Source organism: Oryzias melastigma, linkage group LG21, assembly GCF_002922805.2.
Source record: "Oryzias melastigma strain HK-1 linkage group LG21, ASM292280v2, whole genome shotgun sequence".
NCBI classification, from domain to species: Eukaryota; Metazoa; Chordata; class Actinopteri; order Beloniformes; family Adrianichthyidae; genus Oryzias; species Oryzias melastigma.
Window position 1 is genome coordinate 17624958 of NC_050532.1, and position 13128 is coordinate 17638085.

At 37.2% G+C, this 13128-nt stretch overlaps 1 protein-coding gene across 4 annotated transcripts in view; it reads left to right on the top strand.

Moving 5' to 3' along the window:
* Positions 1 to 13128, top strand: part of LOC112155429 (plakophilin-4) — an 88003-nt gene that overhangs the window by 6433 nt on the left and 68442 nt on the right. The gene's annotated exons all lie outside the window — the stretch shown is intronic.

The following is a 13128-nucleotide window of genomic DNA, read 5'->3' on the forward strand; positions in this document are numbered from 1 at the left end:
CTAATGAGTTTTTTATGCTATTTTGCACTTTAGCTAATATTTTAGCCATATATGCTAAGGTTTTTGGCTAATTTGTTATATTCTGGGGTTTGTAGGCTAATTTAGAGTTTAGCTTTTCTTTTAGCAACATGCTAACATTTTTGGCTGATTTAATCTACTGAGGAATTTTTAGCTAATTTAAAGTTCAGCTTTTAATTAAGTAACAAGCTACATTTTTTGCTAATTTAGCCTCTACTAATGGAAGAAGGTAAAAACTTTTTTTTAAATCCAATTTTGAGACATGCAAGTTTCTTTTTCTTTTTTGTTTTTGCTTTTGTTCAGGCAAAAAATATTTTAAATATTTCACATTTATTTAAAAAAAGTAAACAAACAAAAAAAAAAAAGAAGGTCATGATTACAAATCCAAATTTCTTAAAGGCTAAAATAAGACTTTACGGCACCTTCTAGGTTTTGATCAGTGGAAAACAAGACCAAATGGTTCTTTTACTGTTAAAGGTAGCCGACCCATTGCACTATACCCTCTACATGTCATCTTTTTGGAATCTTCCAAAAACAATAAAAGCTTTCTGTATTTGCATCTTGATTGTGTCCTTCCCTTAAATTTTGTACAACTCTGACTCAACAACAGCAAGAACTAATTATTAACATTATCATGAACATCTGGGATTGGGTGAAAACTCTGCTGACTTGGATATTTTTACTGCAGTTACTGCATTTTCAATACATCAGTTTTTCTTGTAACAGTTCACAGCAGGTGAATCTCATTAGAGCAATCCTATAAACGATCAAAGCCTCAACACCATTGTGCATTAAGACAGAAACTTTTATTCAACCTCAGAGTTAAGTAGGCACAAAGCCAAGTAAATAGCGTGGTGATAAGATTTCTTGACCAGTAAGGATTAGTTCTTTCATCTGTCGAATCAAATGTAATGCCAGACATTTGAGTTGTTTGTGTCAAAGCTGTTTTTTGGTTGTCTTTTGAAGATTTTCTTGCTTTTTCCAACAAGTGAAAATGGGTTCATGCACTGCTGTGTACATGGCCCTAGTGCGTGACAGTAAAAAGTATAACTATACCTGCCAAATGTGAGGCCTATAATAACTCAGTAGTTTGAGCAAGCACCTCATTTTGTCCTTACTTGCAGACAGACCAGATTCAAACCTTTTTGTCTCGCACTGTTCTTTACTCCCTTGTCTTTCTCTGTTGTTGTCAAAATCTAGGCTACCAAACTCCTTTCAGATTATTATAGGGATACAATTCTCATATGCCTCAACTCTTCAGTCAGGAAGATTAAACATTTCAAAAAAATTTAAACATTTTGTGCAATTGGGGTATGTGAAACGCCAATATGTTTTTTTTCTTTTAGCCATATTTTTTAAAATGTTCCAAAGTAATCAAGCAATCTAAGATCTTTAGTCATCAAGGAGTTCAGCTAAACTGAAAGGGTGGAGAGAGATTTACTACATTATAAAAGCCATATGTGAGAGCAGACTGACTGAAACAATCACATTCATTTTTGTTGCTTTGATTTTACTCCTTTGTTATTACGATCAACTTTGCCTGGAAGGAGTTCATCTTTTCCTCTCTCGTGTCACTTTTCATTTGAAACCGCATGTGGTAAAATGGGGACATTTCCAGAATTGAGTCTTTCTATGCCTCACATTTCCTTTTAAGATGAGGTTATGGGTAACATTTATGAATATTTGGGGCTCTTACATTAAGAATGCTTTTTTCAATCCAAAATGGAAAAGATTATAAAAAAGTCAGACTTATTTAGTTGATAGTGATCAAAGACTGATCTGTGATATGCCTAAAAATATGCATCGATAAGCTTTTACCTCAATATTTGCACAAATTCTTTGGTTTTATTTTGTGGTTGGATCCCATATAGCTACAGATAAGACAAAACAAAAAGCATGTCAGCACTTTCAGGGATTACAAGCACAAAAGAATTTTGTCCAGTAAAACAGCCCTCCATTGACTGGACTTGCTGAGTCTGAGAGATGTCTCTTCATTGACAGTGGAAAGAAACGGCTTCACTATTGTTGCCTGCTGTAAATGCAGCCTTACTGCAGGAGTTTTCCCTCTAGCTCATATTTTAGACCGTCTGACCGTAGAAGTTGCTCAGCAAAACTTCTCTTTATTATTTATAAGTATTACACACATCATCACCCCAGGCAAGAGGTTTATCTTAACTGGTGGCAAAAGGATGGGTTGGACAAAAGTTCATCTTGGTGTTGCATGACATAAGCACTCATCATCAGAAACATTCAGTAGCTTCTGAAGTCATAAAGACGTGTCACAACAGAGACTAACAGTTGTAGAGGAGCTAAAGTGGTTAAGTTAAACATCATACTGTTGTTAAAAATGCAGATTTTGAAGCATGCTGAAATTGTACAGATATATTAGTTTTTAATACTGAAGTTGGCAGATAGGTTTTGTTATGGTCACTTTTCTTTGAATTTGTCTTCAGCCTGATCCACAACAAACCCAGCAAAGTGTTGTAATAATTAACTGCTTATAAATCATGATTCACATTTAAGAGCTTCCACAGACGTGAGTCACATAAGGTGTGTTTATGAGGCTTGGTGTGATCTACATCTGCAGCGCAACTTCAAGTCTGACCAGGTTCAGTGCTGTCTTGTGGGTGTAACACCATCTGATAAAGGTCACTCGTAACTTTTAAATGTTTATAACCGCTAATGTGTCTTCATCAAAGTCTTTATCTACACTTTTAGTCAGCCCTACCTCTCAAATTTTTGTTGGTTATATAAAGTGATGCATCAAAAGCTTCAAACTCTATTTGCATTAGCACTATACAAATAGTAACCTGTGGGGCACAGGCTATCTTAGAGCAACTTTCAAATGACCCAGAAAGCAACCATTTATGCTAGTGAGCAATGTTAATATTCGTGTTTAAAAAATGGTGCAGAAATTCCCACACGTTTAGTCCATGAACGCAGCAGATCCGGTAACCTAAAAGGATGCTTAAGGCTTCTTCTCTGCCTTAATAGTTTTATTTAAAAAAAAAAAATAGTCAAACAGCTTAAACCAGCATTAGACCACCAAGGTCATTTCACTGGTCTGTTTCAACTTTTCAAAATAAAAGCACACCTACACTCCTTTCTGCATGTAGTTTTTGTTTAAAAGATACATATAGACTTCACACTGTTTTAATAGCCAAGAAGATTGTGTGGCCCAGCAACATTTTGACATTTTAAAGCCTGCCCTAACTAAATGTATAATTGAAAAGCCGTGTCCTACATAATCTGTATTCAGAGGTTTGCATTGTCAGCTTGTTGAGCTCTGAGCTGGGTTAATTAATTTTCAGACAATTGACCTATTTAATTTACTTTTCCTCTCAGTATAGAGGCTACAAACCTAAACTGATGCTTTACTAAAAACAAAAAACAAATATTTTTTTTCTATTTTTACTTGTGTGACTAAGAGTGTGCATTTAGGCTACAATTAAAGCTAAAGAATTTTAAAGGATTATTTTGTTCGCCTCATCTATTTACATAGAAGATTTCTTCCTTAAATGTCAAGGCATTTAGGAAGTTGGAGACAAAGTCAAATTACCTTTGAAAAGTGAAGTTGTTGACAGTGAAAATGAACAAATGAATACAGTTCAAGCACATGGCATTTGGAATGACATTTTATAGATTGCTAAGCTTAAGGTTTGGGCTCTAAAGTTGAGAGGCAGATGCTGGATATATAATATCAAAGTGCATACTATATATATTAGTTTAGTCAGGGTCACTTGATGACACCGTGGTTGTATGGCCTGCATCTTGAATGCATTGGTTTCTTTTTTACGTTTATACATTTTTTTGGTGCAAAAGAAATTCACTAGAAAAGCATATTTTGCTGTATTGCAAAGTGCAGGAAGGAAAGTGGTGACAGAAAATACAGAAACAAGAAGAAGCAAAGGCTGCATGCATTTTTGTGTGCATTACTTGTGTTATCAAAAGGTTTTTAAAAGATTTGCACTCATTACTTCCAGCACTGGGTTGCATGGTGCAGCACTGTGGTGGCAGTACTCTCACCTCACAGTATAAAGGCAAATCCCAGCTGGGAGCTTTCTGTGTGGAGTTTACATGTTCTCCCCATGCATGCTTTGGTTTTCTTCAGGCACTCCGGCTTCCTCCCACAATCCAAAAATATGCATCATAGAGCAATTGGTGACTTTAAATTGACCTCAGGTGTGAATGTGTGTGGTTGTGTGGCCCTGCTATGGTTTGGCAACCCATCCAGGGTGTACCCCGCCTTAGCCCAATTGTGGCTGGGATAGGCCCCAGCAACCTGGGATTTCAAAAGGAATTAAGCGAATTAAGATGTTTGAATGGATGGGCAGCACATAGCTATGTCAAAGCCAGGAGTCACATTCAGTTACAATGGTCTCAGAAGTGCTTTAATTCTCAAAGATTTACATTTCTTTATAAGTTTTAAAGGTTATTCTGAATTTACCTTTTTCGGTCAATTGTGGTTTGTGCTAATTGGACTAATTGGATCTGTCCCCTCTGCTGATAAAACACGCAACCTCTTTAGTCTCACTTCAGATCACCATGATATGTTTCTTTCTCAAGCAAAGGTGTTAAAAAAGCTGTCCTCGCTCACTTTAACAATTGTAATTAAAATGTACTCCTCTGTGTAACAGTTTGCTTCACCTTCTAACCTCTTCTCTTTTTTCTGTATTGTGTTAATTGCATAAGGCAGAATGGTAGAACTGTTCTTTCTACTAGTATTACACCTCCATGCCAGTTTGTCATGTAACAAAAGAGGAAAAACAGGGTCAATGAATGATCTGTAAACAGGTGACAGTGAAGTACTACTATTACTAAGCCTGCTTTCATTCAGCTGATACTTTGTTGCCAATTGCCTCCAAAGAGAAAAAAATAAAGTTTACATTCAATCGCAGTACTAACAAAAGAGGAAAAAAGAAAAATAGCTATATTAACTATTAAAATATTTTTGTGTAAAATGTTTTAAGCATGCCTCACATAATTATTTAAATGTTATGGTTGCTCTTAAACATGAAAACAAATTTAAGCCCTCTTTGATTAGGATTCTCATACTGTGTATTTCGTGGTGCTCTTAAATAAAGTTAGAGAAAATAACTGTTTTAAATTTGCACGTTCTCCTACAGCCTTTAGTTAAAAATTATTTTGAAAAAATATTGCAACTTTTATCGCTACCTTTGAAAAAACAAATTCAGGCATTTTGTGCCACAATATTCATTAAAAACATGCAGTATTCTGATGGAATGGTCTTCCTCTGTTCCTTGTATATTTGTAATTTTGAGTCAACATTTGGGCTAGTAGTTTTGGATTATTCCTGAATTAGAAACGGAGTTCTTGTGCAAAAATGTTACCAAAAATTTTTTTATCTTAATATTTGTAACTCATAAAAAAAAAAAAAACAGATTATTATTATCTGCACGTAAAGTGGTTTGTCAGAAATGTGTTATATGCATACAGAAATGGTCAGCAGTAAATGGAGTATACTTAGCGCTTTGCTACCTTGTTAAAAGGCTCAAAGCACTATACACTCACAGTTTTATTCACACACACTAGTGCCAAACTACAACCACCAGGAGCAATGTGGGGTTTAATATCTTGCCTAAGGACACTGCGGCACATGGATGGGCAAGGTGGGAACTGAACCTGCGATCTTCCGATCAGAACTTTACTTCTGCATCACAGCCGCCAAACAGAAGAAGACCAAAAGTCCACGAAATCCCACCACTCCAATGCTGCAGCCTTATCAGTCAAACCTGTTTCTACATGTGACAATCAGATACTGCAACAGCAGCAGTCTTGTAGATGTCAGGAGAAGAGGAGAATGGATGGCTTCATCTGTAAAATCATGTCAAACAAAAATCAAACGCCTTTAATGATAGATCTATGAATCCAGTGACCACCAGGGCACTCTGTCACTCTGACTCCTTCTTCTCCTAGTGTCACGTGATTAAACATAGTCAGTTTGTCACTTTGTTTTTAATCATTTCTCAATCTACCCACGTGCACAAATGATCCTCCCGTGCTTGAAGTACTGCCTCTGGCAACCAATAGGGATAAAAATGACTATTCTGTCATCAAACTAAAGTAACGTTGATCTTTTAGGAGCATAGGAATTTGTTTTCTTACTCGGCTACTCGTACCCACCATAATGCTACAAATCCTTATTGGGCAACATTATTACTACAAAAACCATGTTGGCATTGCAGTCTTATGCAAAAATCCATTAGAGTGTTAAATATGTTTGTCTGACGATCTGTGACAGGGTGAAACATGTCTGTCTCACACAAGATCTGGTTCTATTCAAGGGATTTGCATGCGATCAGAATAATTTATGTCCTGTTCTGTCACTATGTATTACTGGAGATGACATATTGGTAGCAGCTGATGAGAGTCTCCCAGCGGAGCCTCTCTGCCTCTCATTATGCGAAGTTTAGTTATAGGGAAATGATTTTGAAGGTGAATAATTTCAGTGGGAATTTATTCATGGAAATATAGTTCTTTCTTTACTTTGGCACAATGAAATTCTAGAATGTTTAGTAGTGGATTCATCGTTTCCAGCTCTTTGAGTATGTATATTTTGCAAGATTAAGTACACCTCAGGACATGAAGTGTTAATGTGTTGGGTGTTTTTTCTATCATTACTCAGGGACAAGCTCTGCCCTGTGGACACATGCTTACATCGACCTCCGGTTATTGCAACATTTGTAGGGGTGGGGTTCGATGTGTAAAGAAGGGATGAACGCAGTTTCTAAAAGATCCCGTGCTCTTGGCTTTTATCACAAAGGAAATAGTGAAGGAGCCTCATAGATTTCGACTAATTTAATCCTAAATCAACAGAATGACAGGTATGTGTCTTTTTAAAGCCCTCTATATCAATGCTTTTGGCTCAGTCAGGGTAATTATTAACAGAGTGATTATGTGTACAAGTGAGGTGTTATCTACTCTAGAAGGGAGACATTCCTTTACCTTCAGTATCAATATTAGCATTTTCAATTTCGGCAATAGAAAAATGAAATTGTACTTCTAATGTCATAAGGTTTTAATGGCAGTGAGCTCACATTGTAAATGACTCAATGAATTGATTTCCTTTATAATTCTAAGTCTTGAGTCTTGATGATAACTTACTATGTAGTTCATGGATTTTATAGACTTCTCATGAAAAAAACATTTTCTCAGAAATTCTGCTTGGACTTCCTGTGTGAGAAGATTTTATATTAAAGTGATGTCTCTTGCATAAAAAGCTTAAAACTCTATGTATAATTTACATACCTGATAATATCAAATACTTCAATTTCATATGGTATATTTTAACATCTCAGATTAGTTTTGCTCTGTTTAAATAAACTCTAATAAGAATCTTTGAAATTTCGAAGATTTGTAATAAAGAGAGTTTGTGTCATTATTCCTCTTTTTACTGTTGTGTTTAGTTTTACTTGACCTGGAAAGTAGAGTGATGTTGTACTAAACTAAAATATGCTTAATTTGATATATTGAACACCTACTTAGAAAAAATGGAACTCCAGAAAAATGTGTTTATTGAGGCTCATAAGTATTTGGTATTTGCAAATTCTTCAAACTGTTCTACTTCAACAGTGAGAGACGGTGTAAAAAAAAGCATCCAGGAAATCAAATTTTATACTTATACATAGTATGAATGCACCATGGCTAAGACCAAAGAACTGTCATACTGTGCTCTTACGGAATGTGATTCGCATGTTGGGGACATGTCAAGTCATAGAAAGGCAAGACGGACTCTGGCCCAGCCCAAGTGGCTTAGGACCTCAGGCTCAGTTCTTTAAGCACCTCTGGAGAAGATAAGAGATAGAACAAAATACTTTAGTGATGAAAAGAGGCCATTAAAAATAACACGAAATGGCACTGCATTAAACAGCTGCATGATAAAAGCTGTGTCACCTTCCACTTCACACATTCATGGCAGTTAAGCAAGTTAATGCCTCCATTTCTAGCTAAATGAATTGATTCAATGAATGGTATTTATCTCACTGAGTGATAAACCTGACGACATCCCTACGATAAATATAGTAAAGAGCAGACATTTAAACTAGAGTTTATCTTGATTTTTTAAAAAATGTGCCGCTTTCAATTCATATTAGTTGTAAATAGGACAGTATTGTAACTTTAAAAAGCCAAATCATAAGACAAACACTGGGAAGCACTGAGATACATGCGTTATGCACGGAATAACAGCCGAATGACATTGAAAGTCATGTTAACTGAATTGGCTTTACTAATTCTCAACTGCCCACGCCTACTGCAGCTACTGCTGCAGTGATGCTGAAGCCAAGGTACAGTAACTACAACTGCTGTAGATGAATGGATGTGATGGAGAGGGGTAGCAGCTCTGCTTATCTCACCTCTGGTTTTATTAAAGAACAAATACATTTTAAGAACCATTTTAAGAACCATTTTAATAACATAGTAAGATGTAAATTGGTTTAAAATCCATTTCACCAGTTTCATCTATCAACTCTTAGTGCAAAAGATTTAAGCAATTCTTTGTAGCTTTGTAAGAACGGGCATTCAGCTGATTCACCTCAAAGATTGTGTGGAATTGATATCCATGTTAATTTCTCAGCACATCTCTATTTCTGTGCTGTGTGTCAGTGATGTAGTATCCCTTGGCCTCTTGAAGACAAATCTTCCGCATCGAGGAATAATGGGCCTAATAGACCTAATAGGTCTGACTCGTCAGACCACTGCGTGTTTGGGGTTGAGGGAAATTTATCTCCTTTTTAAGAAAAGTCAGGAATAGAAGACATGAGAAATTACCAAATATATTTATGTTGTGTTCTGGTATAATTGTGATAATATTTTAAAACATTACAGATTGCCTTTATAGGCAATGCATGTTTTAACAAGTTATCCAGTCTCCAGTAGTTTCCAAGTAAATCTTGGAGATTAACTAATTTTACTGATTAATTTGGATTTGTTGTTGTTGGAAAAAGTGATATTAATGTTAAAATTTGGGTTTGGTATTGCAAATGAGATGCTGTATTTAAAAAAAAAAAAAATTGAGGGCCTACTCAACACATTCTCATAATGCAATAGCGAATTGATCGCTTGCTGTCACTGGCTCTTCTCAGAAAGGCATTTTATCGTACTTGTGCACTGCATACTTATGCACCATACTGCAGGTTTTCAGTTGTCCAGAATCATAGAGAGTTGTACAAAGGATGGATTCACACCGATCGCAATTCGCTCTGCAGAATTGCACGCCCTATCTTTCTTTCGTCGCGCGACAAATTCGCTGGTCGTTGCCTGTCAAAAATGTGTTCCCAAGTTTGACACCGCGGCCATGCGTGGGAGGAAGTACCAGCTCATGCATGCAAAATCTGTACGTATCACCTTCTTTATCCTTCCTTTACCCTTGTATGTTAAAAAAGTGTTCGCTATGACCTGTTGTTCACAGCATCAAAAACTGTCCATGAACACTTTCGCTTTAAAAGGCTTAAGGAGCTGTCTACGACCTTAATACTTTGCGCAGACAATCTGTGTTCCCTCTCACAGGTTTGTCCATTTTGTGTCCGCAGACAGCCCATATCTAGCTGTAAGAGCAGTTGCGACTACGAATATTATGAACACTGGTTCAGTGGCGACTTTGTTTACAAATGGACTCAGCTACCTTCTGTTTTGCCAATTGACATAACAGATAAAATCAGTAATCGACACCATGACATTCTTTAATCGTGCTCACAGCAAAACAATACCCTTCTCGGGTGTAGGGAAAAATGCTGTCCTACACCTCTGCAAGTAGATCAGTACGATCAAACAAATTAATGTATGTGTTTCCTTTTTCTTTCTTTCTTGGGGGTGTGTAAAATAAACTACGCTTTTTCTCTAGACATACAAATGTTTGTCTTAGCTTTGTTTACGCATATTCCCTCCTTGTCTTTGCGATTTTGATAGGCATGGAAACTTTATAAATGATGAATGAAAACTCATCTGTGAAGCCTAAATGAAGTTACAAAAACAATTTTTTTTGAGACTTTTGGTAATGGACTCATAAAAATCATTATTACATTTATTTAGTTGTATCATGCAATTACTAGTAGCACCCATCCATGCAAATCCAGCTTCATGTTCAAAAAAATGTTTGCTTACTTTCCTTTGTTCTTTTAATCCTATTTCTCTCTGTAAACTGTAATCTTGTGAACATGTAAATATAGCCATTAACTGATATCAGATTTGCCACAGCAGGGCATTTCAGGCAGGGTGGCCAAAGGCTCTTCTGGCTTTTAGGGGGATCAGAGCACTCGTTCATTTATGTCTCCTGCTGAAATTAAGGCAGTATGGCATAATCTAAGCTTGCCTAAACAGTTCTCAGTGCTTCCCGGTGTTAGACATATTTTTGTAGGATTTTACACACTGCTGGAACTGTTAGACTGCTGCTAAAAAAACTCCTTTTTTACTCACCAGAACCATGTGTTACATTTTGTTTGAAAGACAAGTTTTACACAAGACTTGGTTGTATAAGAAGTTCAGGGGCAGCCAAGTTTGAGGTCAGCAGATCAGATCATGTGATCCGAAAGTTTAGGGTGGGGTCGGTTCTGGATTTTTCTTGGCAAACTTGAAAAACTGAGAATTGTTTTTGTGTGGAAGGGAGGTCAGGCCTTGATTACAAAGAATATTTAGTAAAAATGTTGACCGGTGAGACAGATGACTCTAATAAAATCTGTTTTGTTTGACCTTGGTTTATTATCTTGCTGTTTTACTTTATTCTTGTTTCTTAGTCCAGGGAAACAGCTAAAATGGTAATAATTAGATACTTGATTACCTCCTTGTTTTGACTGGAATGAGGTCATATTGACTTTGTGGGGACTGTGCAACACGATCCTCAGACATTAACCTAATCACAGCCTTGAAACTTGCACAGACTGGACTTGTTTTTTTTTTAGCTTCTTGTCTGCTTCTCAGCTATGTGCTGCTTGGTAAAGTTGTAGTCTTTCCTTAGATTTTACTGCCAGCTTTTCAGCTGTCTTTTGTACCTTCTGTGTGAGGAGTGACACGAGCATAGAAACGTTCAATAAGTGTGTCCTTTGGGAGTGTAGCAGGTCCTCAGATGCATTGTTGCTTTCACTCTAACTCAAGTTTCTCAGCATTCAGAAACCAGCACAAAATTATTCTGGTCTGGCTGTAATGGGGAATTTCAGCAGCAAGCCTTGAAGTTTTTTTTTTTTTTGCTTAATGGTGCCTGCATAGATAATGTTTCCTTTTGTGTTTGTTTTTTTTTCCTTGCTACTTTTTATTTCATACATAATGCATTTACCTAACACATTTTGTAAACAGGCTGCATGCACTTTTTTTTTTTTTTTTTTTCAATAGTTATTGACTGACTATTGTTTTAAATGACAGCAAAACAACTAGTAGGAGCACTCTTTTTATGAATTCATATAGTCAACATTGTACCTCAAAATGGTATAAAGGAGTTCAGCTTTCTGTTATTTGGATGGTAGCAGCATGTGATTGCTCTTTATGGAGTTTCCTCAGTGTTTTTCTTTGACATAGCGGTGGAGCTATGTCAAATTCACACAGCTTGTGCCGTTTCCTGTTGCTGGGTTTTCTGGAAGTAAAGTGCCATGCCCTCGTCTCAAATATTGTAGGGATGGGGGGGACACTGTGCCTGTGTGTTTTAGGAATTGTGTGTGAACCAGGAAGGAAATCTTGAAGACTGGCAGCAGAATTCCTGGAATATTCTGTATGAACTAACTTGGTTGGTGGTAGTAGCACGTTAGTTGTCATTCTAAACCAAGGCTGACACCTGACTGTGGTACTCAGACACATTGAACGACACACTGTTTCTTTGACATGCTCCTAGAATACCTTAGGGTCACGTTTCCTCTAAGTATTTGGGGACTTTTTATGTGCTACACGTACATGCATAGCTTGTTTTCAACAACATGCATGTGGAAGCCAAGCCATACACCTTCGGTGTTACCGGATACCTTGCGGTCATCTACTGCTCTAGATTTGTCTCTCAACAGGCAACATCATGTAAATTTGGGTCTTGCTTAAAAAGAGCTTCTTCGTTTATAGAAAAATCGAATGGACCTATTAGGGCGGAGCTTGTGTCGTTTCACGATGTAACCCATTGATTAGCGGGGTGGACAGGTTTTACGACAACAGCGCTTTTCCCGGATCAAGATCCATACCCAAAACTTTGTCCTCTTTTCAACTGTATTCTTCTTTGCCCCCTGCAATCTTCTTGCAAGGAGTAATGCATTCTTTACATACAGTATTCCCCTCTTATTCGAGGGGTTGGGGACCGGAGACACCCCTAATCCACGAATACGGAGACACCCCCAGCCTCATCCAACCTCTGTGGCCGAGCATTGTCCTTTACCAATCTATACTTATCAAAAGCACTTCCGATCCTGCTTTGTAAAACATTTATTGAAGAACATTGGAGTCCTCTCAACATATAGAGTTTTTTTTTTCTTTTTTACTCAGAACAATAGATTGTTCTGCAGCGTAGAGCCCGGCTTTATCCATAATAAACACCCGCTCTGGATTATAATTATCCTCCGCGGTTATCTTTTGAACTTACCGTCAGTTTCTGTATCATCTGATGCAGCTTCTCTTTCGCTGTAGTCGCACCTTTTTGACGTACTGCTACGTCATCGGTCTACATCCCGCATGTGTTTTGATGGTCCAACGCTCAATGGAAACGCTCACTTGAATTCCCCGGATCATTCTAAATCGGCCAAGAGGGGATTGGTCTGGTCCATACCGTTCATTGGAAACGAGGCATTAGATAATCTAAATTATGTATTGCGGACAGCTCTTTTAGGGCTTTTAGTAATTTTTTATTATTATTATTGTTTTAGTACAGATATTGTTCAATTTCTATTTTAATTTGATCATACTATCAAACAGGAATCATTTGTTGCGTGTTGTCTTAAGGCCATATGGCATAAATTTGCACTGTCATAGATCTAAAACATTGACGGTCCTTCTCTCTTGGAGCCATATGGCATGTGTGGGTGTATGTTTGTGTGTTGCCTGCTTGTGTGCTGTGTGAGCTCCCAGAGTCACTTCTCTCCGTCACTTGCCAGTGTGTCGTAGGGAGGGGTTGAATCAAGTGTGTATTTG